This window comes from Nymphalis io, chromosome 27 (assembly GCF_905147045.1).
Source record: "Nymphalis io chromosome 27, ilAglIoxx1.1, whole genome shotgun sequence".
Lineage (NCBI taxonomy): Eukaryota > Metazoa > Arthropoda > Insecta > Lepidoptera > Nymphalidae > Nymphalis > Nymphalis io.
The window spans coordinates 7,317,123-7,345,001 of NC_065914.1; the positions used below are offsets into that span (position 1 = coordinate 7,317,123).

General features: G+C 33.1%; 1 protein-coding gene across 2 annotated transcripts in view; it reads right to left on the bottom strand.

The window, feature by feature from the left end:
* LOC126778799 (interaptin) overlaps positions 1-27,879 on the bottom strand; it is a 301,055-nt gene that overhangs the window by 25,205 nt on the left and 247,971 nt on the right. Inside the window, exon 18 of one of the 2 annotated variants that reach the window (XR_007670233.1) lies at positions 7,880-7,906. The exons of the other annotated variant lie outside the window; for it this stretch is intronic. The gene's annotated coding sequence lies outside the window, so the exon portion shown is untranslated. Of the gene's footprint in view, positions 1-7,879; positions 7,907-27,879 lie in introns of those variants that run through there. 2 annotated transcript variants of the gene reach the window in all.

Consider the following 27,879-nt stretch of genomic DNA (forward strand, 5'->3'; position numbering starts at 1 on the left):
GGAAACCAGACAACTGATATACTACATATACTACCTTTCTTTGGTAAATACATACTCATATAGATAATTACACCCAGACTCAGGACAAACAGACATGTTCATGCACACAAATGTCTGTCCTGGGTGGGAATCAAACCCACAACCTTCGGCGTGAAATCTATCAACCACGCTAACCTGTTCGTCTAGGTGTTAGAACTTAGGCATATATTATGCAATAAATTTATCTTCGGCTACCAAGCTTCCTATTGTCTTGTTCGAAGTGAAATTTTAACGTAAAAATAATAAAATCAAAATAAAATTCGCGCGTTCTAATGTTGAACCAATTTTAAAATATTGTTGTGAACTGTAACCATTTTTTTCCAACCTAAAGGGATACGGCGCTGATACTGTTTATTACAGGATTTTTTTTTAAAATACTATATTGATATAAGACTAGCATAGAACAGCTTAAGGGTGGTTTTAGGGTTGCCAGATCTGGAGACTAAAATATATTTTTTATTTAATGTCGGCATTTTGGCTTTATTATCCGGAATAATAAATATCTTTTATATATAAAAATGGAAAATAAAATATATTTTTATAACTAGTAGAGTAAAACTCTCTTTAGACATAAACGTTTGTTTTTCAAATATATATGATATCAGACTTCTAAACAATTTGGAACTTTATTAGTATTCAGAAAAGGTTTAAAATTCAAAACCCGTAATCAAAGTTCAGTTTTCGAGTTTTGTCGAGTCATGTCAAATATCAGGAGAGTCCTGAAAAACCCAATCTGGCGACTCTATGGTTCAGACAAGAGGATACTGAGGGTGTATGTGTGGCTGTGGATGATGGTACCACTCCAACTATACATAGATTAAGATGCACGTCTTAAATAATGATAGTTTTATATAAGGTTACAGACCCTGTGGTCCTGGCTTCAATCCCCAAGTCTCTCAGTGGCATTCCCGAAATTTGAATTTTCGTTTTACAAAATTAAATTAAATGTAAAGCTACCACCGGCTTGGAGTAGATTCTTACGAGAACCGGCAAGATAATCAGTTACTCTTTTTAGATAATCCAATAAATTATATATTAAATAAAATTAATTATTTAAATAATAATTATTTATACATACATATATATAATAATAATGTTCAATATTGGAATCGATTAACATGAATTTTAACAGAAATTATTATTATTTATAGAAATGGTTTTAATATGTTATGTCAGATAGGCAGACTGTCACGTCAGCCTGGTGACCGACCACCGTCAAAGACATTACAAGAAATATTCACCTTAATCGCAAACGCGCCACCAAATTTGGGAACTATTTTATGTCCCTTGTTAATATTCTAGTAACTCGTCACTAGATGGCGTTGCAACACATCACCTTATATACCGCACCGAGCGCTATGACTATTGACATACATACAGACATGGCTTTTTGTATATATAAGGCAGCATAACTATTAAGAAAATAGATATTTAGTATAACAGTTAAGTACGAAGCTTTTACATTGTATGTAATCATATTTTGTTCTTATTACAAATAGTAATTGCTGACTTTCTTGCCGGTTCTAGTTGTAATCCACTTTCCGAACCGGTGATAACGTTTTAGAACGATAATTCAGAAGTTTAAATAAAAATAATTTATATTTTAAAACAGACTTAAAGCTGTACGGTAATAGTTCACTCAACGTTCATAGTTAAAAAGTGGTCCGGTGGTACCATGACAGTAAGGTCATACATGAGAAAATTTCATCAAAATCGATACAGCTTTATGTAACATTGTATGTAATATACGTTATTTTTAAATGTTAATCAAATTTATAGTAATTAATTAATTAATAATAATGATTCAAAGTATATATTTTAGATTATATTGGAGTATATTTCGTCAGAATATTCTGATAATTGCATATATTTCAATTTGATCTTTCCGCGTGGTCTCATAAAACAATTCGCTATGTAACCTATATATATAATATATAGGAATTGAACCTTATATTATAAAGAATTAGGTTCTTCTAGCCATCTTATCAGATTTGACCCAAAATTTTCAATTCAAAACGGTTTTTTTTTTCAGGGGATTCGATTTATAATTTTCAAAAAAAGAATCTATTCCCAACACCAAGACTTGTCTTATAATATTGTCTTATAATAACATGATATATATAAATTATAAAGTACGCACTGTACTGTAACTCACCGAATCTCGATAACGAAATCACTCACTCACTCAAAACTCAACTAAAAAAAAACTGTCAAATGTCTGAAAAGAAAGTCCGTCGCTTCGTGACAAAGACAAAACTATTTTATATTAAACAGTACTTCTGAATAGAGGTTCAAAGCCCCGACGAGCGAGACGGCTGTCTGTCCCGGCGTTCGGCCTCAAATTAAAGAGTTCAATGCACCTCCTTACGTGGGCGCGGGCGACGCGTATATCCGTCTCCTTCGCACTCACAAGTCTGGCGCATGTGGGAGCGAGAGCGACGCGGTCCACTTTTTGCTCCGAACTTGAATTTCGATCAATATAGCGCGACGCACGCGGTCTTGGTACTTGAAATTTTCTTTTTTTATTGAATCGTTTCGGTTTTACGTTTTTTTATTATAACAGTTTAATTTTATCATAAAGTTAATATGTGTTTGCGATAATTTCTTAAAATGATGTATGCACCAGGAGACTGTTCCTCGAGTGAATGATAATGGTTATGAAAGTGTGCAGCAGACTGTGACTGTAGACGCAGACAGTAGCCAAGGTTTTGTTCATACGGATAAATCAATACTTGAAACAAATTTTAGGTCATCAGGTTGCGCTAGATTAAATTTTTTGCCGAAGGTTTAACCACGTAAATGATTATTTTTCTTAATAATTGTCTCACAAATCTTATAAAGACTATTCTTATAATTATACAAAAAAAAAAAAAAAAAAATAACATAGTCAAATATATCAAGTAAATCTCAATAATTGTATAACTTATAAATAACCTTAACTAAAAAAAAGTAAAGCCTTCTTTCTTAAACGTATTAAATGTACGCAGTTAATACAACACTCATAATTAACTTAACCTTGCCACATAATTACGTACCGACAACGCTGAAACATTTAGAGTATGCAATATTGCATGTATTGTGCTATCGTGGTATGCATGCTCTGCCTAGCAACAGCCGTCTATTTATACACGGCTATTTATAGCTCTGCATCATTCAATTAGAGGTCTAGACTGTACGGGCGACACAATGAACAATAAGATATAGACCTAATATCTATCCCATTAAAGGCTAATTTATATGGCATCTCGTCCACCGTACTACGGGAGTTCAAACGCAAGGTTTAAATATGGTAATGGCTTACGATAAGCTTTTTGCTTTAGGCGGTTCTCGGTATATACAGCATTCTTCGGAGAATAGAGGGAACCCTTAACATTTAAATGGACCATTTTTACACAAAATTTGTATTACGTATGTATATATATTATTTCATACGAATTAATTGAAAGGAAATTAATTGTGTTAATTATGAACGCATTGTTGCAAAAAGAATCGTGATTTGATTAAAGCATCAATGGTGCTCATGTTCAGTGTACATAGACAAGGGGGATACCAGTTAACAAAGATATTTCTATAAGCATAATAAAATTATAATACACAATACGTACGTGATCCGTCGACAGTGTTAAGTATAATTGTAAATAGCATATATAACTGTCCGCGTATATTGTCTGTTTAGAGGGGCGTTTTACCTAGCATAGCATGCATAAATTTAGTAGCTCAGTAATATGCAAATGAGAGCTCCGTTCATGCGCTTGTCTGACAAATCTTCGATTCATTTCGCTCATCATTATTCCACAGTGAATTGGAATTAAGAAAAGTAACTCCAGTGCATGGAAACAGGTATTTTTAAATATGGTCAAGATTGAACCATTGTGTTCGCGTGATATTAACGACTGCACAGACAAGGCGACTAAATGCCAAGATCATATACATTTATTATTACGACCGTTGTAATAAAATCTTGTCTCGGTTAAATACTTACTGGCTTGGAAGATATTGAGTTTGCTTGTATATTGTTTTCTGTCAATTTTAATAATAATGGTTATGTTATAATATTAAAATTGGGTTTCAAGGCTAGATTTCTTGCTGAAATACGGCCTCTGTTGGTTAATATGGAGTGAGAAGCTAATCAGCTATAAGACTGTTGTCATATTGATAATGATCCCATAATCAGTAAGGTTATTCTGTAAGAACAAGCTCAAAACTCCGTGACCGTGAAATGTCAGGAAGTGATATGCGACATTGACCATAATAATTATAACATTATAATATAATATTCTGGAACATTTTTCACACACAGCCATCTGATCCGAAATTAAGCTTGTACAAAGCTTGTGCTATGGAAACCAGACAACTGATATACTACATATACTACTTTTTTTTTGTAAATACATACTTATATAGATAATTATAACATTTCAAGAATATACGCTTCAAAATAGTATTTCACCATAAGTCGACATTTCACGTGAGTAATGAAGTGAGTTCTTGCATCGCACTGCAGTGATTCTTGTTTTACATTAAAATATAAATAAAATATTGGTATCAAACTATGTACTCAATAAGATGTTTAATTTTAAACTTGAGTGCAACTTGTTCTGTTAATTGAATATGTCGTCATCTCGGTTTATCTTAATTACTTAGAGTTTAATAATACTTAACCTCATTATGATAAACAACATACATACAGACAAAAGGACTCGAATACAAAATGATAGAATTATTAATTATAATAACGGCTTTTAATATCACTTTTACCATTCAATATAAATCTCGTTTTAAGAAAATCTTTAATTGTAATTTATAAAATCGCGTTAAAATTTAATAATAAAATTATAATTTAAGTAGCTTTCTTTTTAAAACAAACCTGGCCAGCATTTACAGCGGACGTCATTACTTGAGAATTAAGGGAATTAATTTATGTTTATGAAATGATAAAGTATCAAGATGCATCTATACAGTACGCCCGCACCTCCGAGTAGGCGGGAGGCGGTGCGCTGAAGTGAGAAGGGTATAGTTCAGCTCTCCGTCTTTAGATATTATAACGGTGCGTTCGCGCCGGTCGACCTCAGCGTGTTTTAAAAACTCTTTCTCCGTTTCGAATTCGATTTTTGAACGAAATTATAATCTTTTTTATTTTTTTTACAGGATGATGTCATATTATTATTTTATGTAGAAAATTACTTTTTATTAAAGTGTTTTATTTATTATTTACAATATTTTATGGTAATAAAATTATATATTTTTTAAAAGTCCCGGTACGTTATGCGTTAGCTTTAATTTATAAAAATAATGTTCTAATAATGGAACTATTAGCAATAATCATGATTTGATTCTTACAAATCTTCTCATTTTTTTTTTAATTTAAAATAACAATGATGGAATAGAATAGGCACCTACCTAAATATACATATGTATTGGTATTTTTTGCATATGATAAGTCCAGTTGCTTAATCACCAACCATCTATATACATACATAGTTGCAGTTTATAAAATATATAAGCAGGCATAATTTGATTTTCAGACAGTTGTTCACAATTCAAGCAAGAAGTTAAATAAAAAAAAGTACGCATTTTAATAAAAAAAAAATATTAATTATTAATCATGTCAAGTATGATGTTTAATATAGGTAGGTGTCGAAATTTGTATACATTTTTGCTTAGTTATCAGCTGTCGTATATAATATATATATTTCAATATTTCCTTGGCAGTTACACTAAGAAATACTTGTCTATATGTTATGTATGCTATATCTTAGTATAATACATATAATGATATCTTGGCCCCGCCAGCCGTGGGTCCCTCACAGCTTCGGCATGGGCCCCCCATTGCTCTATTGTTTTAGAAATTATTCTGTATCTATTGCTCCATAACTTTTTTTTTAAACAATTTAAATGTAAAAATCATTTTATAATTTCAAATATCTTTATTATTCTTGTAAAATAAATACGTTTAATTTTTTAATAATTTTATTTTTGTTTGTATTTAGAAGATATTTATTTGATATTTGATAAAATATTTAAACAAAATTTAATTACAATTTCATATTTAATTTTGAACGCAACTTGAAAATAAATTCATTTGAATTTTTAGTAAGTCTAATAATTAAAAAATAGACGTTTAATCTTCCAATTTTCATATTGTTGAAGTTTAATCATAATCTATTCAGCATTTCATGAGTCATATTTTTTTTAATCATAACAAATTAAAAGAAAAAAAATTAAAAAAAAAACCTTGTCCATGTAGAGCCATGTTACTATTTAAACCACTATCTCGATTTTGATAGAACTCTGCGTCGTCGTAATTTAAATTTATATTGTGAACAATTATTTGAGATGTAAAAAAGTGCAATAAAACATTTAATATAAAAGTTTTATTTTTTAACTACATAAATGTATTAAGCAAAATATTAAATTTTACGTTTTCCATATTTATTCAAACATACAGACCAATAAAAAGATTATACATACTTAATTTGATAAAGTTATGCTGTATAATGTTTTTTTTTAATTTGTCATGTCTAGCAAAAGTCGAAACACATCAGCGAAAAATTTTCAAAGAATTTTCTAGGCTGATTATTGAAAAATTAAAACGGTAACGTTCGATTTTTAAAAATAATAATTTAAAAAAAACCCTAATAAAACTCAATTCAAGTAATTAACGAGTAATTTTTGATCATAATTTTTCCATATTTTTTTAATCTTTTCTAATATTATAAACGCAATTATAAAAGTGAGTTTACGTGTTTGTTACGCTTTCATGTCTTAACTACTCAAATTTACTGGTGGTAGAGCTTTGTGCAAGCTCGTCTGGGTAGGTACCGCCCACTCATCAGATATTCTACCGCAAAACAGCAATACTTGATATCGTTGTGTTTTGATTTGAAGGGTGAGTGAGCCAGTGTAATTACAGGCACAAGGGACATAAAATCTTAGTTCCCAAGGTTGGTAGCGCATTGGTGATGTAAGCGACGGTTAACATTTCTTACACTGCCAATGTCTATGGGCGTTGGTGGCCACTTACCATCAGGTGGCCCATATGCTCGTCCGCCTTCCTATTCTATAAAGAAATACTCAGATCATCATGAAATTAACATAACATAACATAACACCCCTCTGAACTTCTATCATATAGTATTTTTTAAATATGACGTCATTGTGACTTCAGTCTAATATCATAAAGGCAAGGATGATTTGTCTGTCTTTTAAGTTTTAGTTAAGCTACTGAATCGATTATGATGAAATTTCGCATGAAGCAAGATTGAACCCAAAGGAAAAACATAGAACTTCCTTTGTATACCTATAACCTGTCTCCCTCCCACTAATACGCGGGTGAAGACCTGGGCGAATACTTGTCTGAAATATATATTTGTTTGTGGTCATCATTTTACAGAAATAAACTCATTTACAGATAAATCATCTTGAAGACGTTCTTACGTTTGTAGTAGTGTAGCACACACAGCGACATGAAACCGGAATGAACCGGTTATCGCTAGTTACCACGTGCCTCGAACTTTCGCTTGAGTAGCGTTAGGAGTGTCATGTTTTCGTTTATTATTTTTATCGTACTAATTAGTTCGTAATAAAATATATTAGGGGAGTATATGATCGTTTGTCTGCATGATATTCAAGAGGGGAAGTCATTTCGTGGTACATGACAAAACGAAATATCATTGAGATTAATGATGAAAGCGAGGATGAGGACTACGAAATGTCAGGAGTTGAAGGAATTCATGATTAAAAATTACGTTTAATATGTTTTTTTATAGAATAGGAAGGCGGACGAGCTTACCTTCACCAAACGCCCTTAGACATTGGCGTTGTAAGAAATGTCAACCATCGCTTACATAGCCAATGCGCCACCAACCTTGTGAACTAAGATTTTATGTCCCTTGTGCCTGTAGTTACACTGGCTCACTCACCCTTCAAACCGTAACACAACAATACCAAGTACTGTTTTGCGGTAGAATATCTGATGAGGGGGTGGTACCTACCCAGACGAGCTTGCACAAAGCCCTACCACCAGTAAGTATAATATAAAGTACTTATAAAAATAAAAAGAACTAAAATGTTATGTCCCTTGTAAGTTTTACTGGGTTACTCTTTCAACCGGAACCCAACAATATTGAGCATTGCTGCTTGGCGGTTGAATATCTGATGAGTGAGTAGTAACTATCCAGATGGGCTTGCACAGAGCATTGCCATCAAGTAAAATAGACTCAAATAGAATCGTGAGTGCTTAATAGCTGTTTAAAAAAAATGTTTAAACATAAGTATGAAATGTTAACAAATATAATAAATGTAATTAGTAAATATGGTAATAAACAATAATGGTGGATATTGGAGAGCTAAATAGCATTGCTTCGTATTGCACTATATTAAAGGATAGGAATGTCAGGTCAGCATGGTGTACCTCAGTGACCTTAGTGAGTATTGCTCTTTAAGGGTAGCCTCTTTAAGGGTAGGTAGTAAAGTTGGTCTAACTTGACAAATCTTTGGAGAAACTTAATTCAAATTTATCTCAAGTCTTGTCAAATGATCAAATATTCTGATGGTCTTTCAAAACTCAGGACCTTCTGACCAACGCCTGCTTCTATGTACAGTGGAACTTAAGCGTAACGGTATTTCTCATATGCAATTATAATTAACTAGATATTGTCTGCTTTTTTTTTGGGGTCAGGTTTTAAATACTCTGTGTCCTTTTCTGAACCCCTAACAACGTATATGCAAAATTTTATATTATGGATAGGTTGAGTAGTTTAGTTAAGACGTGATAGCGTAACAAACAAACAAACTCACTTTCGCATATATAATATTAGTAAGGATGCTTCCAATGTAATCATTTTAATCAAAGTTAAGGAAATTTAGGCTATGGCGATTAAATGAAAATTAGCTGGATCTATGAATTTAATTACAATCTTTTTTTTGTTTTACTTGTACCGCAACAAACAGACAAACATACATTCGTATTTATTGAAGTATCAACTGTAATTAATTTTAAATCAATATTTTTAATAATATTGTTTCAAACTTATTGTATTGTTCAAACATTTTATTGCGATTAAAATTTGTATATTAAAGAAGTTTAGTATAAAGTTAATTATTATTATATAAAAAGTAAAACTATAATTATATTATGCAATGTATTGTATGACTTTTTTGTAATTAATAAAAAAAAAAAAAACAAAACCAATTAACACATTCATTCCCATCTTAAGCACAATAAATTAAAAAAAAAAATGGCGGCAATTTTGACATTAAGGTATTAAGTTTTGTTAAACGTCACCAACAAAAATATATGTGCAAAATTTCGGTTATACCGATTATGTATAACTGTTTTAAAATTCAGTTACAATATTTGACCCACATAGCACAGATGAAACAAAATAAAGTCTGATAAATAAAAACTTCGTACAAGTAAATAATTGGTATTCCTTTGCAACAAGAATCAGCGAGTTAAAATACAAGGTCATTGCCCTTTTGAAACATTAGCTTAGGTCCTTCAACCGGCCCTCTTTTTAAGCTTTTTGTAACTTATGAGCTTTTTATTTGGACTCGTTATTAGCCTTTTAGAACTTGATCTTGTTTTACGAATCTTTTTGCTTTGATTTTTAAGGTAAACTTTGGTTATAATTTTTTTTCTTTTTTTAACGTATACCTACGGTAGTTGCGCAAAATATTCTGCCAATGTCATGTATAAGAGAGATGACACGAATTTTATTTATTAAATTTAAAAAAATCTTGATCGTCACGACATGCAGTTGGAACAAGAGGACTTATTGCCTGAAGGCATTGTATGCCTTTAGGCTAAACAGAAATCGTAAGTTACGCGGTAATCGTAAAATTGTACCAGCAACAATTCAAATATATGTATACACATAACTACATATAATATACATAGGAGCAGGGCCAGATTGAGAGGCTTGAACGACATGAATTATATATTAATATTTTATTTAACAGATTTTCTATTATTGTAAAAAAATAAAAAGGTATTTTGGAATGTGATTTTTTTTTCTCTCTTATGGAACGGATGTTTTGTTGTGTTCCGGTTTGAAGGGTGAGTGAGCCAGTGTAATTACAGGCACAAGGGACATAAAATCTTAGTTCCCAAGGTTGGTGGCGCATTGGCTATAAGCGATGGTTGACATTTCTTACAATGCCAATGTCTAAGGGCGTTTGGTGACCACTTACCATCAGGTGGCCCACATGCTCGTCCACCTTCCTATTCTATAAAAAAAAAAAAATGTTTTTTTTATTGCATCATAATGTAGAGGCCCCATTTCTTGAGGAGACCCAAGAGCTAGGGCCCTTGTTGCCCTCCTGTTAGAAGATATTTCATGTTTACCATTTGATGTTAGAGGGAATATTATATGAAGCTTATGTCAATTAAAACAATTACATATAAATATGATCAGTTGTATCGTCATTTATTTGTTTTATTGAGGAACAACCTTATAACTTATAATGCTGACTTCTTGTTCATAACCCTGGACCTCAAAGTCTGCATAAGCTAATATCTTAGAACCATTGTCGTCACATTGACATTGATAAAGGAGATATTCATTCATTTTACAGTACCAGATTTTTCTGCGACGGTGCCCCACTTACCACCATCTGGCTTCTTAAGTAATAACTAAATAAACATATGGCGATAAGCACCTGAATCCAATTAAACCGAAATCACAAAACAGTTATCGGTAGAACAGTTATTTTAAGGGATATACCCAAAATGTTACTTGACATCTTGTTACTTGGTCTCGCTTTGAAAGTCGCAGGTGTATGACGTGATCCGTGACGTCATAGATTCAGCTTTAAACACGGCGAATGAAATTAGCGCAGAATTACACACGATTATCGAAGCTCGTGATAAGATAATGTTATCTGTAGTACATGTGCGATCTGCTGGAAAATTCATATTAGTTAAAGCGATATAATGTTGAGGAAAAATGCAATATTGTTATTGGGTTTTTATTTTTTTATAAAGGTAGGCTTTTAACATCATCACCCATCGCTGCCAATGCATCGTCAATGCCACCAACTTTGGGAACTAGTGATATTATGTTATGTCAGGCACGTGGCCTGTCAAAACTGGCTAACTCACGTCAAACCACGACTTAACATGTTTTAAATTATTTGAAATATAAGTCAACATTGTAAAAAAACTAATAATAATTAAATGGTGACATTATATAATAAATAAAAGTATTTAGATAATAGAATAGAAGTATGACATATATATATTGTCAAGAGATTAAATTGGTTCAAGAAGCAACATTTAGTTTTTCAAGTGGGCTTTTGTTGCAAGAAATTCAATGTCAAATTCTTGTGGAGTCAGTGGAACAGCGTGGAACATTTTCTCTGCTCCTGTTTATCTTCTTCAAAAATAGAAGGGAAGAAGATTAGTTCTGGCTTGTGCCACCTCTTTTTGAATAGGTTGGGAGCTTATACCAATATTTCAGGGTTGCTGATACAGATAACTCGACAGCCTGATAATGCATGAACCGTTCATTCATTTTGTTTAAAATCTTTGACCGCTTACAAACAGAACAGTCACAGTGAACACAGATAATCGTGGTGGTAATGAAATTTTAATTGGAGTTTTGGAGCTAGAGTGAGAGAAAATTTTGAAGAAGGAGTTTGTTGGAGGATTAACAGGTTTTGACCTGAAAACCGAGCAGCAGAAGCAACAGTTGAACTGACACAATATTTTATGCCAGGAGAAGGAGAGTTGATGTTCTTTAATTAATTATTGATATCTTCTATTTTGTTTCCACTGGGATTGTTAGGAAAATTTCTTGTGTCACTTTATGGGGAAGACGATTGAGCCAGTGTTATATCAGGCACAAACGATATATAATAATGAGGTTATATTAACAATAAAATTAATTGCATGGGAAATTTAAATTTTATACCGCAGTGCGACTCTATAAGTCACTTCATTTCTCACCTGTGAAATGTTGACAACCGACTTATGTTGATATACTATTTTGATGCGTGTGTTCTTGTAATGTTATGATTATAACGGCCAGTATCGCATATCACTCTCTGAAATTTCACGACCGTTTTCTGCGGTGAGTTGCGAGTTTGCTACAGAGTAGCCCTGCAGTTAGTAACATGTTAAATCCGGTTATTTTAATCAGAACAATTAGGATCTATTCCAAACAATTTAATCGAACCGGTATAAACCAGTTCTATTTTCAAATTACCTACAATTACTTATTATTGGTTCGTTATAATCAGCTTACCGTGCTCTCGGAGGCACAGTGAGAGTCCTACTGATAACCTACATCAAAGTAAACACTTAGGTGATAAAAATATAAGTTCATAGCGGGTATTTAAAGGGATTTCACTAGGGTAAACTTAAAAAAAAAGACTTACCAATGCATACGAGCATACAGCCATTCATATTTTGTTTTATCTGTAAAAATAATAATTTAATTTATTAATTTGAAAATATAAAATAAGTATATTTTAAACCAGAAACATGTTTGCATATACATATAAAACATAAAAATAGACGAATTCTCCCCGCCCTACGCTATAACAATAAAAATATAGAGTAAGGGGACCGCTCTCGCTCTAACATATAGATGCGTCCCTTTCTAATTCATCTATCCATTTAAAGGTTACAAGGATTGGACACATTTTTAAGTTTTTTTTTTTTTAATTTTTGTTTGTTCCGTGGAGGGCGACGAGGTAGGGTCGTGTTTTGATTAATGAATGTTTCATTTAATTTAATACGGGGTTTGTTTGTTTTCTCGATACTAACGTGTTTTTTATACGTTTGAAATAAATTCGAATTTTAAAATAGTTTTTTTAAAGCTATTTTTATTTTTTCCTAACATACATCGGCTGGAAGCTTATAAAGCTTGAAACACACTTGGCAATCTTATTGATTACATCAGGGAATATATTATATATAACCCCTTACGGCTATTCTGTAAGAACAAACTCGAGTCCCACAGCAAAGGTACCACTGCTGGGCTAAGGTCTTCTATCTTTGAGGTGATTCAATGCGGGTTGTTGCACATCACAAGGACGTATGAAACCAAATATTAAAAATCAATAAAAAACTGTCTCTATTCTAAGTAAATATATTTTTTCCGAACGCCGATTCTGTTTAAGCGTTAAAATAACAGCGGCGAAGACTTCCTATTAAGAGAACTTGGAGTTTTATCCACCACGTTGTAACAATGCGGGTTGATAGATACAATGCACAAATGTACATATGAATTTAAAACAAATGAACACATCTTGCATCTTCTTCTTTCGAATGTTAGATCAATAATGAAAGAAAGAGATAGATCAGTGTTTAACTAAACAATCGCTAAGCATTTATAAGTAAGGCCGTTGAAAGTGAGTAATGCATGAACTTTTTTCCACTGGACTATTACTCGGCAAGGTATGCAACGTGAAATTTCATCCAAATCCGTTTACACGCTATGACGTAATACAGTATCACACATTCACGTTTGTAATTTAATATAAACTATAGTGTGTGTGTGTGTGACGTGAAACACGCCATGTGACGTCACATGGCTTTGACACTCGACTATTCATGTTGCAACAATTTTTTTTTTAATTAGTGTCTATGTCTGTGATGTTAAGGATTTGACAAGCTTGCAACAGGTCGAATTACTCTTTATTTAAATTACGAATAATAAGCAAACTAGTTTACGTACGCGGTTTTGACCGCGTGTGGTGAGCTCTGCCGACGTGTACGCGAAATGTCATGATGATCGGTTGAGTAGTAAGGCGTGAAAGAGTAACAGACTTACTATTGCTATAATATTCCGTAACTGTAACAGCCTGCGAATGTCCCACTGCTGGGCTAAAGGCCTCTCCCTTTTTGCGGAGAAGGTTTGGAGCTTATTCCACCACGCTGCTCCAATCCGGTTGGCGGAATACACATATGGCAGAATTTTAGTGAAATTAGACACATGCAGGTTTCCTCACGATGTTTTACTTCACCGTAAAGCACGAGATGAATTATAATCACAAATTAAGCACATGTCAATTCAGTGGTACTTGCCCGGGTTTGAACCCACGATCATCGGTTAAGATTCACGCGTTCTTACCACTTGGGCATCACGGCTTATAATATTAGTTAGGATTAATTAGATAGAAAATTAAGAATTTCTTTATTTTATGTAAAAAAACAACTTACTCATCAATTATTTTAATGCTAAGCAATACTTGGTATTGTTGTTGTAAGGTGAGTGAGTGGGTTACACGAGGGGCATAACATCTTAATTTAAGAATATACTCCCTAAAAAACTTTTACTGGTGGTAGAGCTTTGTGCAAGCTCGTCTGGGTAGGTACCGCCCACTCATCAGATATTCTACCGCAAAACAGCAGTACTTGGTATTGTTGTGTTCCCGTTTGAAGGGTGAGTGAGCCAGTGTAATTACAGGCACAAGGGACATAACATCTTAGTTTCCAAGGTTGGTGACGCATTGGCGATGTAAGCGATGGTTAATATTTCTTACAAAGCCAATGTCTATGGGCGTTGGTGACCACTTACCATCAGGTGGCCCATATGCGCGTCCGCCTTACAATTCTTTAAAAAAAAAACAATGTCTGGTTATGTCACACTGCTGGGCAAGGGCCTGTCGACTCCTGCTAATACATTTTTTGTCAAATTAATGGTGACTTTATATATAAATGAATATTTCTAAACGATTTAATTATGTATTTAAAGAGAAATAAAAAATAAATATTATTAAAAGACCATATCAAGAAAAAGTATTGAAATTGTAAAATTAGATAAGTTATTCTATACTTCTAGCACTAGGCATCTTGAGAGCATACTTTCAACCATAAACGTCCTACCCAAAATTAAAATAAATATATATTTTTATAAGGAATTTTTTTAATCGTAATTTTGTAAGTATATTTTTGCAATTTAGTCTCCAGAAACCAAATACAGACTCAGTGACAACTTTTTGTCATTACTCGGTTATTAAGTTTCTTTAGACTCTAGAGTATGCAAAGAAAATTAATACTATGGAAACCAGACTACTGATATACTACATATACTACTTTTCTTTTGTAAATACATACTTATATAGATAATTACACCCAGACTCAGGACAAACAGACATGTTCATGCACACAAATGTCTGTCCTGGGTGGGAATCAACCCACAACCTTCGGCGTGAAAGGCAAGTATCTACCAACCACGCCAACCGGACCGTCAAATCGTTTAACGAGTGGTTTATACGATTTCAAGTCCCGGTTTTGAGTTCTTTAGAAAATATTAATGTATTTTTTTTTTTTCATTTCTGTTGGTATACTTGTAAATTGAACGCTTGATGGTAAGTGGTCATGATCGCCCACTGGCACACATTGGCATTGAAAGAAATAAAAACCGAAAGTTTGAATTTTACAGTATTTCGTTTTAAAGGGTGAGTGAGCCAGTGTAACTACAAACACAAGGGAAAGCATCACATATGTAAAATTATAAAAAAAAAAACCATTAAAAATGACGTCACAATCGCTTAAACTAAAATGTACAAGTAACAATTTTAATTGAACTTTCTAACATTTTCAGTTTTTGTAAATTTCACGTACGACGTAGCTCTTATTTAAAAGCGAATAGAGTTCAATTTCGCATAACTTAACTTGTACGACGAAATCCAGCGAACGCGGTCGAATTGTAGAATATTTCATGAAAAATTATTAATTTATACGATATATAAAGCAGCGTTACGCTGCGGCCACACTTGACAAATATCGGCTAACGAGTTTTTATATGTGAAAAAATTTTCGAGCAATTTTTATTTTTTTTACTGTTGCTCTCGTTACAAGTTTATTACGGTAATGGTGATACCATTTTATACCTAATGCAATCGTAGGTAAAAGAGTTTTGTATGCCGTCATTTACAAGATCGTCAATGAAAAACAATATTATTAATGACGTAACGTCAACAAAATAAGCCGAATCGATCATTTGTTTACACTGTGGTACAGATATCATACTGTTTTGTGGTTGCCTGGAAGGGATGGCTAATTAGCCGTAAAACACTGCCGGACTGACAACACCGTTTTTTTTTTTATATATAGGCAATTTTCCGTATTATTAGTGTGCGGTTTATTTATGTTATTTTTCATACAATGCTAGTTTTGTTGTCATGTCCTTCTAGTGGCTTAGTCGAAAAAGCGTAACAGATACACAGGGTTACTTTAGCATTTATAACATTAAGAAACTAGTCCACATTTATGGTGACCCAAGAGCCGCTTATTTAGCCCAAAGGCTGAGTCTAGCGGTGCAGGGAAGCAATAGTGCCAGCGTCTCAGTTACAATGCAACAGAACAAATTCAATCGTTTGTTTTACTTCAGTTTTAGTTTAATATATACTTGAAAAGCTTTAATTAATACAAGGATAAGGCTTAAATCAGCGTCTTACGTTTTGTTTAAATATTATCTTGTTATTTATATACACGTAATTAATATCACGATAAATTAAGACTATACATCAATAATATTTAAAAAATGCGATATTAAAAGTAATTTTTTTTTTTTAAATAAAATTTATATTAAAAACGTAAGTACGACCTCGCTGTAAATCGTCGGCGCCAGACGAAGTATTTGTCATCTAAATAACACGACATTCAAATTCAAACTTTGTATTCATATAATAAAGTACAATTTCGTTTGTTTATAAAATAATAAAATTCTAAAAACTAAGTGCACCTTATCGCCTCGTGATAAGGTTCTTGATCGCGTGATTTCTTTTTTAAGAAAGTTGATTTGGAGGCGAAGCTCGTAAATCTCTGATAAGGTTGCACAATCCCGTGTCAATCTATCTCGTCTATAGAAATAAATAAAATCCTAGAGACTGTCTATGAATTTTAAAACTTTATGGCAGGTTACACTCTCGCCAAGGCTTTTATGTTTAAACTATGTGTATATTGTTCAATGACTGATGTTGGTCTAGTGGCTTGATATAAGGCCGCAGACCTGGGTTCAATTCCTAGGTCGGGCCAATAAAATGTAATTGGGTTTTTATGTCGAAAATTCTCAGAAGCAATTTGGAGCCTGGAAGTGGGAAGTGTTAACACTCCCGTGCCTCGGAAAGCACGTAAAGCCGTTGGTCCTGCGCCTGAACTCTTTCCGGTCGTGTCGGATTGCCGTCCCATCGGATTATGAGAGTTAAGGAATAGAGAGTGCACCTGTGTTTGCGCACACCCTTGTGCACTATAATATCTCCTGCGCAGTTGGCTAATCTCTCTTGAGATTGGCCGCCGTGGCCGAAATCGGTCTGGAGGACATTATTATTATTATATTGTTCAATAGCGACAATGATCATTATTGAAAACTAGCTCGGGACTATTTTGGGAAAAAAATCCTTCAAAATCTATAATTTTATCCTTTGAAATTGGTATAAAAAAATGTAAATAAAATTTATGCTGCTATAACTTTTGATCGACTCGACCGATTTTGATGAAATAAAGACTAAACTATACCTTGAAATATTCCTCATAATAATTTAGTAGTGGCTGTTTTGAAGATACGGTAAAATATGTTTCGTTTTTCGTAACTCGCAAACAGCCATATTAACTTAAACGGCAGTTATTTCGAAAGCACGTACACTTTAATTTTAATTATCTGTATACGTTAGAATTTAAATATACGAATTTTTATATTTCGAACATATATTTTTAAAATTACTCCACCGATTTTGATAATACCGAATTTTATTGATAAAAACTAAAGTTCGTCAACGATTAACAAATAAAAATAAATAAACTCGTGCGATAACAAGTAAGGCTTTGGCAAGCCCGTCTGGGTAGTTACCCTCTCATCAGATATATCAGCTAAACAGCATTACTAAGAATTTTTTATTGTTGCGTTGTAGGGTAAGTGTAGCAGACACAAGGGACATAACATCTTAGTTCCCAAGGCTGGTGGTGAATTTGGAATTAAGGAGTGATTATTTCTTACATCGTCAATGTCTATGGGTGATGGTGACAGCCAACAATCATGTGGTAACCTCCAGGTGGCCTATTTGCCCGTTCGCCTCTCTATATCATAAAAAAGTCATAGACTGGTAGTGAAAGATCTACTAAGCTTTAATGTGCTTTGTGTCTGATTTGTTTCGTTACGTGCACGTGTGTGCAAAATCTGCCTTGTGAAGCATTAACTCCATCATATCGACTAACGTCAGTTAAAACCATGAGAAAACTCACTATAAACCGCTGTTGCTTTTCAAATATTGCCGTCACTTTCTCACAAGTGAAGTGTTTTTAGTTCTGTCAAATATTTTATTTAGTAATTTTGTACCTACAAGTTGGTTATGACGTCATATATAAGTAATAGAAAAAACGATTGATTATTTATTTTGGAAACAAACTGAAGTAAGTATTAAACGTAAATGTTAATGTTATAACAATTAAGGCATTACAAAATAATAGCAATCCCCTGTACTAGGTTTGTACCCGTGTTACTGGGTTACCCCACTCTTCCACCAAGACAAACAAAAATTACCAATAATTAATTAAAATAATTTCCAATATAACATTAATATTAATTAATATTAATAAATATATATATGTATATTAAAATAAAGTAGACGTAAAACACGTTAAATTACAAAAAAAGAAGGCAAAAGAGAGTATGATACTATAAAGTTATGATAATTTTAATTTTTTTTATCGAATAGGGCGAGCATATGGCCGCCTGATGGTAAGTGGTCACCAACGCCCATAGACATTGGCATTGTAAGAAATGTTAACCATCGCTTACATCACCAATGCGCCACCAACCTTGGGAACTAAGATGTTATATCTATTGCCTGTAATTACACTGGCTCACTCACCCTTCAAACCGGAACACAACAATACCAAGTACTGCTGTTTTGCGGTAGAATATCTGATGAGTGGGCGGTACCTACCCAGACGGGCTTGCACAAAGCTGGTGGTAGAGCCACCAGTATATAATTAAAACCAAAATCACTATTATATATAAAAAATAAATAGAAAAACAAGTCTAGAATCCCATTATGATAAATTGACAACAGATGGAAGGCGACCGACACAAAAAGAGATGTAGACAAAAAAAAAATAATTAAAAAAAAATGCAATCCAAAAATGTTCATTGTGATACTGCCTGGACATGAAAACTGCCAACCGTAGAACAGCCTGTGAATGTCCCACTGCTGGGTGAAGGCCTGCATTCCCTTTTTGAGGAGATGGTTTGGAGCTTATTCCACAACGCTGCTCCAATACGGGTTGGTGAAATAGACATGTGGCAGAATTTCATTGGAATCAGACACAATTATAATTGCTGTACCAAAAAAGCTCCCTATAGTTAAATGGACCAGCTGTTGGTCAATGATCACCATTGCCCACAGACAGTAGCCAACACCAGCAAGATGTTATGTCCTTGTGCCTGGAGTTACCCTGGCTTGGTCAATCTTCACAACAATAATAAGTATATCTGTCTAGCGGTAGAATATCTGATGAGTGGGTGGTACCTGCCCAGGCGGGCTCGCACAAAGCCCTACCACCAAGTAAGTGTTACAAATGTTAGAACAAATAACGGACCTTTGAAAATTACTGTCTGTGACGTCACTCGTACGGATAATAATATAATAATATCCTGGGACATTTTTCACACACGGCCATCTGATCCCAAATTAAGCTTGTACAAAGCTTGTGCTATGGAAACCAGACAACTGATATACTACATATACTACTTTTCTTTTGTAAATACATACTTATATAGATAATTACACCCAGACTCAGGACAAACAGACATGTTCATGCACACAAATGTCTGTCCTGGGTGGGAATCGAACCCACAACCTTCGGCGTGAAAGGCAAGTGTTCTACCAACCACGCCAACCGGCTCGTCAAAGATCCGTCACTCGTACGGATCTTTCGTCTCATTTTAAATCTTTGTGTTACATCAATATCTTTGATTTCTAGACTAGCATTTACGCTGTAACTATGTTCTCAGTGTGCGTGTGTTTGTCTGTGTGTGTAAGTTTTGTTAGAAACTTAAAATAAACATTCAATACAAGAAATGACTGAAATTAAACTTAAGTATACAAATATAATCGAAACATAATTTGGAGTTAAATTTAATTATAATGTGTAAAATGTAAAAAAAGGTTTCTTTTTATATACAAATTAAAAAAAAAAAACGTTTTATTTCTGTACAATTCGATTTTGTCACCTTTACAAGCTCAATCGTTTGTATGGAACTAGCTTAAAATTAAGCACGACTTAACTCATACATTAAATTTCTAAGTGCTAAAGTTAACCAAATGTTTGTTTTATCTTTGTCTCAGATAAAATACAACAGATCACTAACAGATTACACTCGAGCATCTTTGGGAAAACATAAAAAAACTATTTATATTATAAATAAATTATGCGTGGATATTGTTGTCATAGTTAAAAGTATATTCGAAGGGCCGATAAAGGGCGGGCTGCGCGCGCGCAACCTCAACCCGATTGGCCAGTTCGAGTTCGCATCCTGCATTCTCGCTCCTAGACACGTTCTATTGGTCTATTTTTTTTCGAACAATGATTGGCTCGTTTTTTTTTTTCGATGCATTTTTTGGGCACCGGTTGGATGATGTTGTGTCCGCTTTTTTTTAATTTTTTGTTCGACCCTGTGTCCCTTCTTGGGCTATTGGTCTATGAGTTTTATGGTATATATTTTATTTTATATTTTACATAATGTTGCTATCTTTTTGTATTTCATTTATTGGTCGCGGCATTTTATACTGTTAAAGTTTTTTTTATTTATATTCTAGTATATTTTTTTCTGAAACACACATTGATTATTTTTTATTTTTTTATCGCTATTGATTTTCGGGTAAGTTTTTTTATACTCTGTTAGTAGATTTTTTAGGAGATGCTTTAAAAAATTAGATAATCGTTTTAGATATTTAGACTTCATTGTTATTTTCATTGTTATATTTTGAAACGCCCAAGTCCTTTTCCACGTTTCAAACTATCTCCACAAACAATTCCATTAGAAGTTGTTCAGCCAATTGTTTACGATGTACATTTTTTTTTGTCGCGATGGATTTTTTTCGTTTATTACTTAACTTTACCTAGAGTCGGTAAGTCCTATTATATTTTGTCTCCGATTTAATTATATTATTTTAAAACTCCATACATTTCGTAGTCCTCATCCTCTCTTTCATCCCATTAATCTCAATGATAATTTGTTCTGATACTGTATCTAAGGCCAACTGCGCAGGACATATTATAGTGCACAGGTGTGTGAGCAAACACAGGTGCACTCTCTATTTAATCCCTCTCATAATCTGATGGGCAATCCCACACGACTAGAAAGAGTACAGGCGCAAGACCAGCGGCTTTACGTGCTTTCCGAGGCACGGGAGCCATGGGAGTGTTCACACTTATAATTTCAGCACTCCGGGCTGTGAGATTCTTCGACAGCAAAACTGAATAACTTTTTATTTGGTACTCCGATTTGGGATTTGAGTCCAGGACCTTGGGATCTAGCCACTAGGCCGACGTGGCAGTTTTTAACATAATACATAAAAATGTAATCAGTGGGACCTTTACTTTACTCCATTTATATACTTTAGATTTAAATACTTATTTTATATATGTTAAATAAATTGGATTTAATAGCAACCCTCGGCGTTTATCAGCTTTACCGCAGGAGTATTTGTTATCTCCATTTAATGTTTTTCAACCTATAAGGAAACCCAGGCTTAAGTCAGATGTGATCCGGCTTAACTTCTAAAGCACACTTACCTTATTTATATAAACGTATTTTGTATCTGTATATAGTAATATTGCTTAACGATTACGACTCTTAGATTTTTTTTTTTTATTTTGCTCCTTGCTTTAAGTAGTAAACATACCGTCTAGAATTTTCAATTATTCTACTCTCAGTGCCTCATTTTCTTCTCAACGAGATTTCGCATTGAGATAAGTCCACTTTTTTTAATTTAATTCTCATGTTCGTTTGTGTGCAATAAATTTACAACAACAACAATCTTATTTTAATTTTTATTAGCCTTAACTAAAATATATATTCTATAATCTGTGTCCGTAAGATTTGCAATCTGTGCTATTTCAAACAAACTGTTCTTTTTTTGAAACGGTTACCGTTTAGTCTTCTATAAATAAATTATTATCAAGCTGTTTATTTCGCCATTAATTCATGCACTTCAAAGAAAATTTAGAGGAACGAACAAATAGACAAATTTAGACAATTACCAATAACTGAATTACAAACTCATGTTAATTTCATTTTAATAAATAAAGCTTATTATAAGTAAGTAAGTAAGTAAGCCGAGACGGCCTAGTGGTTAGAACGCGTGAATCTTAACCGAACATCGTGGGTTCAAACCCGGGCAAGCACTACTGAATTTACATGTGCTTAATTTGTAATTATAATTCATCTCCTGCTTAACGGTGAAGGAAAACATCGTGAGGAAACCTGCATGTGTCTAATTTCACTGAAATTCTGCCACATGTGTATTCCACCAATCCGCATTGGAGCAGCGTGGTGGAATAATCTTCAAGCTCCTCAAAAAGGGAGAGGAGGCCTTAGCTCCGCAGTGGGACATTCACAGGCTGTTACTGTGGTACTGTTATCATATATACCGTACCGTACCATGTGGTATACATGGTACACTTTTGGTACATTACAGGATTATATAAATGATAGAAGAGCTTGGAGTTGGTATTCGTTGACTGGTGGTAGGGCTTTGTGCAAGCTCGTCTGGGTAGGTACCACCCATTCATCAGATATACAATGCCAATGTCTAAGGGCGTTTGGTGACCACTTACCATCAGGTGGCCCATATGCTCGTCCGCCTTCCTATTCTATAAAAAATAAATGTTCACACAGGATATATAAATATAATTGTATATGATTATTATTTGTATTTTTTTATTGTTAAAAAGAGTACTGACTTTTTTGCCGGTTCTTCTCGGTCGAATCAACATTATTGTATGTATTTTTTTTAATGTTTAAAAGGGTATTTATTACCTGAGTTTCTTACCGGTTCTTGACGGTAGAATCCTCATTCCGAATGAGTGGTAGTGACTCAAAACGTACTTAATATATAGCATAAGTACTAGTACACAGTACTCATGTACTTAGATAATTCTCTGTAGCAGCCTGGAGTCTAGAAGTTGGAAGTGTGTACACTCCCGTGCCTCGGAAAGCACGTAAAGCCGTTGGACCTGCGCCTGAACTCTTTTCAGTCGTGTCGGATTGCCGTCCCATCGGATTATGAGAGTTAGGGAATAGAGAGCGCACCTGTGTTTAAATATATATCTCCTGCGTAGTTGGCTAATTTCTCTTGAGATTGGCCGCCGTTGCCGAAATCGGTCTGGAGGACATTATTATTATTTTACTTAGATAATTAAATATATAATAATTATTGAAATTCTTTCAAAATTGTTATTGTAATTTGTATTTTAATTAGTAAAGACCAATCTGATTTACTTACCGGTTCTCAGTAGAATCAAAAATCAAACAGAATCGGTTTTAGCTTTATAAATACAATATTGTCTCTTCAATGCATATATGATAAATGTAACTAATGACGTCATTACATACCCGACATGTTTATTTAATTATATATAGCATGGTTGAGTATATATATATCCTATATAGTTGAATATGCGCCGGTTCTTCTAAGCAGGTTCTGCATTATGAATCGATGGTTACTCTACATTTTATTTTTTAAAAGGACTTTACAGTTGGTAGAGCTTTGTGCAAGCTCGTCGGGTAGGTACCACCCACTCATCAGATATTCTACCGCAAAACAGCAGTACTTGGTATTGTTGTGTTCCGGTTTGAAGGGTGAGTGAGCCAGTGTAATTACAGGCACAAGGGACATAAAATCTTAGTTCCCAAGGTTGGTGGCGCATTGGCTATAAGCGATGGTTGACATTTCTTACAATGCCAATGTCTAAGGGTGTTGGTGACCACTTACCACCAGGTGGCCCATATGCTCGTCCACCTTCCTATTCTATAAAAAAAAAAAAAATACAATAAAGTAACGTTTATTTGGTGCATAACCAATAATAAAACTCTTGTTCCTTAACAGTATGATATATTGATTATAATATTTTCAAAGGGCTGTAGGTATGTATGTGTCATTGAACCAACATTGACTGTCGCAGATACGAAGTGCATTGAACCCCGTGACATCTGGACGGACAATACGATTTATTTACGATTAAATGCAGTTATATTGATGTTTGTTTATTTTTAAACTTGATAAGTGACAGCGGGTCCCAGCCACCGCTGGGCAAACTTGAATTTGTGAACGTGAGAATTTGTGAAACGTTTTTGTAACAAACCATTATGTAATAAGTAGGATCGATTTTAATAATTATATTAGTATTATAATTAAAAAAGAAAACATTAATAAATGCTTATAAAAATTGTCAACAACACACAATAATTTTAATAAAATTAATATTCGCATGAACGTGACATTTTAATTGACATGATAGAAACAAAGAAAATTAAATATAGCTTAACAAGATCATACTTTTAATATTTCAAATTAAATAATTTTAATAATCTGTATTTGTTATATCCTTGTCTTATATTAATAAGAAAATGCATATTGTACTGTAATAATTTTATTTAATTTAAAATTAGAACAAGTTATTTATAATGCATTTCCAGAAAAACTTATTGTTAGTTATTAATAAGAAATTAATATATATCCTTTTGACACATAGGTAATTAATTTCAAATAAGGAAAATAATGAAATTTTGTGACCACACCCATTGTCTAATATTTCTTATATAATTAAATACTTAGTAAATAATTCGCTCGCAAATAATCATTATAAAATAAATATTATATCAAAAACACAATTAAATATATATTATTTAAAGCTATGTTTTTAGTGTGTGAATTTAAAAAAATTGAATTGTTTTTTTTTTCTTATATTGATCAAAGGTAAAAGAGGATTATGCTTGATGTATTCTGTATAATATTAAAGAAATTTAACGACCGACAAATCTCTTTGTTTTCTCGAATATAATTAATAAGGGAATAATTATAAAATAGAAAGTGGTTTTTATAAATATTTTTTTAAGAACATATTATTTTAAATAAATAGAATAATTTAATTAAATAATATTCTTAAAGTATGTAAACGATGTTAGGACGCGGGCGCGTTTTCAAAATGGCGCTCAACTTATATGACGTAATGACATTAATTTCACATGATTCTCTCGCTTTCTTGCGCAAATGTAACTGAGAATAATATTTCAAGAAAATGTTTAAAAAAAGATTTAAAAAATCCACAGAATATCACTGTCGTTATGGGCGTTTAGCAGCACAACGTATTGTTCTATATAAAGCAACGACTCATCCGATTAATGATTAATCCAATTATTAATCCAATTGATTTTTTTTTCATGAGAAAAAAAAATTGGCAGCTCAATGCAGATGTACGACAGATGTTCGAATAAAAAATATATCGAACAAAGACAATTTTCAAAATGGCGTTGTGTTCCGAATTCAAAAAATTGGAAAGCAGACTCACCGTTCACGAATCAACATGGCGGCGCACAAAGGAATGAACTTCTTTGGACCTATCACATATTTATATTACAAATATATATATACCAATAACGTTTCGATACACGATTTCAACATTTTTTTCCTGATTTTTCTTTGATTTTTGATGTTTGGTCCGTTACGCGACGCGAATGCATTCAATCGAGTGCATCTGAGAATACTGAGTTACTGACCTAGGGTTGGCTGCATCGGCGCAGGGCTTGCACACACGCGCATCACGCACACAGCAACGTGCAAACTAAACGCAAGTAACTTCCAACCATGTGCAATATATAATAAGGTTTATTTAACGTTTATATATATTCAACAGTAAGTCGGTCCGTTCAATAGCCATGGTAACAAGTTGAAAGTATACCCTATACATAAGGCTGCGTTGCTTTAATGTATATGCAATAAGGCGTGTCTCAATTATTAAAATATCTTTAAATATTAAGGAGTAAAAACCTTTATATAGTTATATTTTTAATTCAAATGAGGCTTCATATATTTCTAGAAAAAAAAAAGTTTTTTAAAGTTAAAATAAATCATTAAAAGTATAGAGTAGTAGAATTAACTCACCGCAAAACAGATCAAATATCAAAACGTGATATGCGACATTGACTGTAATTATTATATCAATATATAAATGACACGTATCAAAATAGCGTATCACCGTTCAATATTTCACGTGTAATGAAATGAGAAGTAAGCTTTATAGAATAGCATTTGTTAAGAGTAAAACATATTTCTTGTTCTCACTAGATGGCGTTGATTGATTTTTTGAAATTCCTAAATCGCGCTGTCTAAGTTTTTTGTAAATACTATGTATATTTTCAATGTGACATTATTTGATCGAATTTATTAAAGTTTAAGGAACAGTAAAATATAGTTCTAATTTCGTTCATTATTTGGTCCCTGATACATATTATATATGTTACGTATATACTATATAATATTTTATTTAATCTCAATAGACTAGGCGTCCTTGCATTGTTTGCAAACTGCTGAAGTTAAATTGTGGAGACGACTGAGGGCTCTGGATCGAACCCGCGACTTTAAACATTGGTAAGCACTAATCCATTGCGTTATAGATTGGCTAATGGACCATGTATCATGTTGTATATCTCTCTTTTAAATGTAAGCTTGGAGCTTATTCCACCACGCTGCTCCAATGCGTGTATTAATACAATTTGTATATTAGCGTGAATATACAAACAGACGCGACATATTAATACTTAATATGTATGTAGATAAAATATATAAATAAATATCATATAAAAATTGTCCACCACTCCACAGTGTGTGTTAAGCTCTATATACAATATCGTTAATGTATATAGTAGTCTGGTATTTACTAATTAACATATTAGGTGAAAATTCAGCAGAAAAGATCTCGTCCTGAATAATAATATTAATTCAATGAAATTGTTAAGTGTTAAATATTAATGGCAACACTAAATAACTGGATCAGATTAACTTACTGCTTATAATTATATTTACTGGTGGTAGAGCTTTGTGCAAGCTCGTCTGTGTAGGTACCACCCACTCATCAGATATTCTACTGTAAAACAGCAGTACTTGGTATTGTTGTGTTCCAGTTTGAATGGTGAGTGAGCCAGTCTACATGGACAAGGGACGTAACATCTTAGTTTCCAAGGTTGGTGGCGCATTGGCTATGTAAGCGATGGTAAACATTTCTTACAATGCCAATGTCTATATATATATATAACTGACACAGTCTAAGCTACTCGGTTTAGTAAGATGAAAATTTGCATACGGATTCCAATAACACGGTAGGTTAGCACTAAGGTTATAAAGGGGATGAAAGTTAGTATGAAAATCTTTAATTCATTAAAAGCTATGGAAATTTATATTAGCAATTCTGCATTATGGTGGCTAAGCGGGTAAAACGTTATTATTCACGATGTCACCGAAACTATACATCCGATTAACTTCAAAATTGAAATTTCTTTATTTTTTTTTAATCCTTAAATCCTTATTTATTCAATAATTTAGAACGAAAATAGTCAAATTTAAAGAGCTCTCCTTTGCGCCAAATAAGACTTGGAGCGACTGTCAAACTTGAAAATTAGAATAGTCCTGGCACAACGTCGACGGTTACTGAATTTTTAATCATCTGAAATTCGGAACATAGGTTTTCAACTAAACTAAAAAATAAGGTTATTTTAATTACCCGTACGGTGTCGGGACGGGCATTTTATGTTTATTAAGTACCAGAACTATCATACAAATTGTCATGGCGGTTGAATTTAAATTAGTTAACTAGTTTTCGCCCGT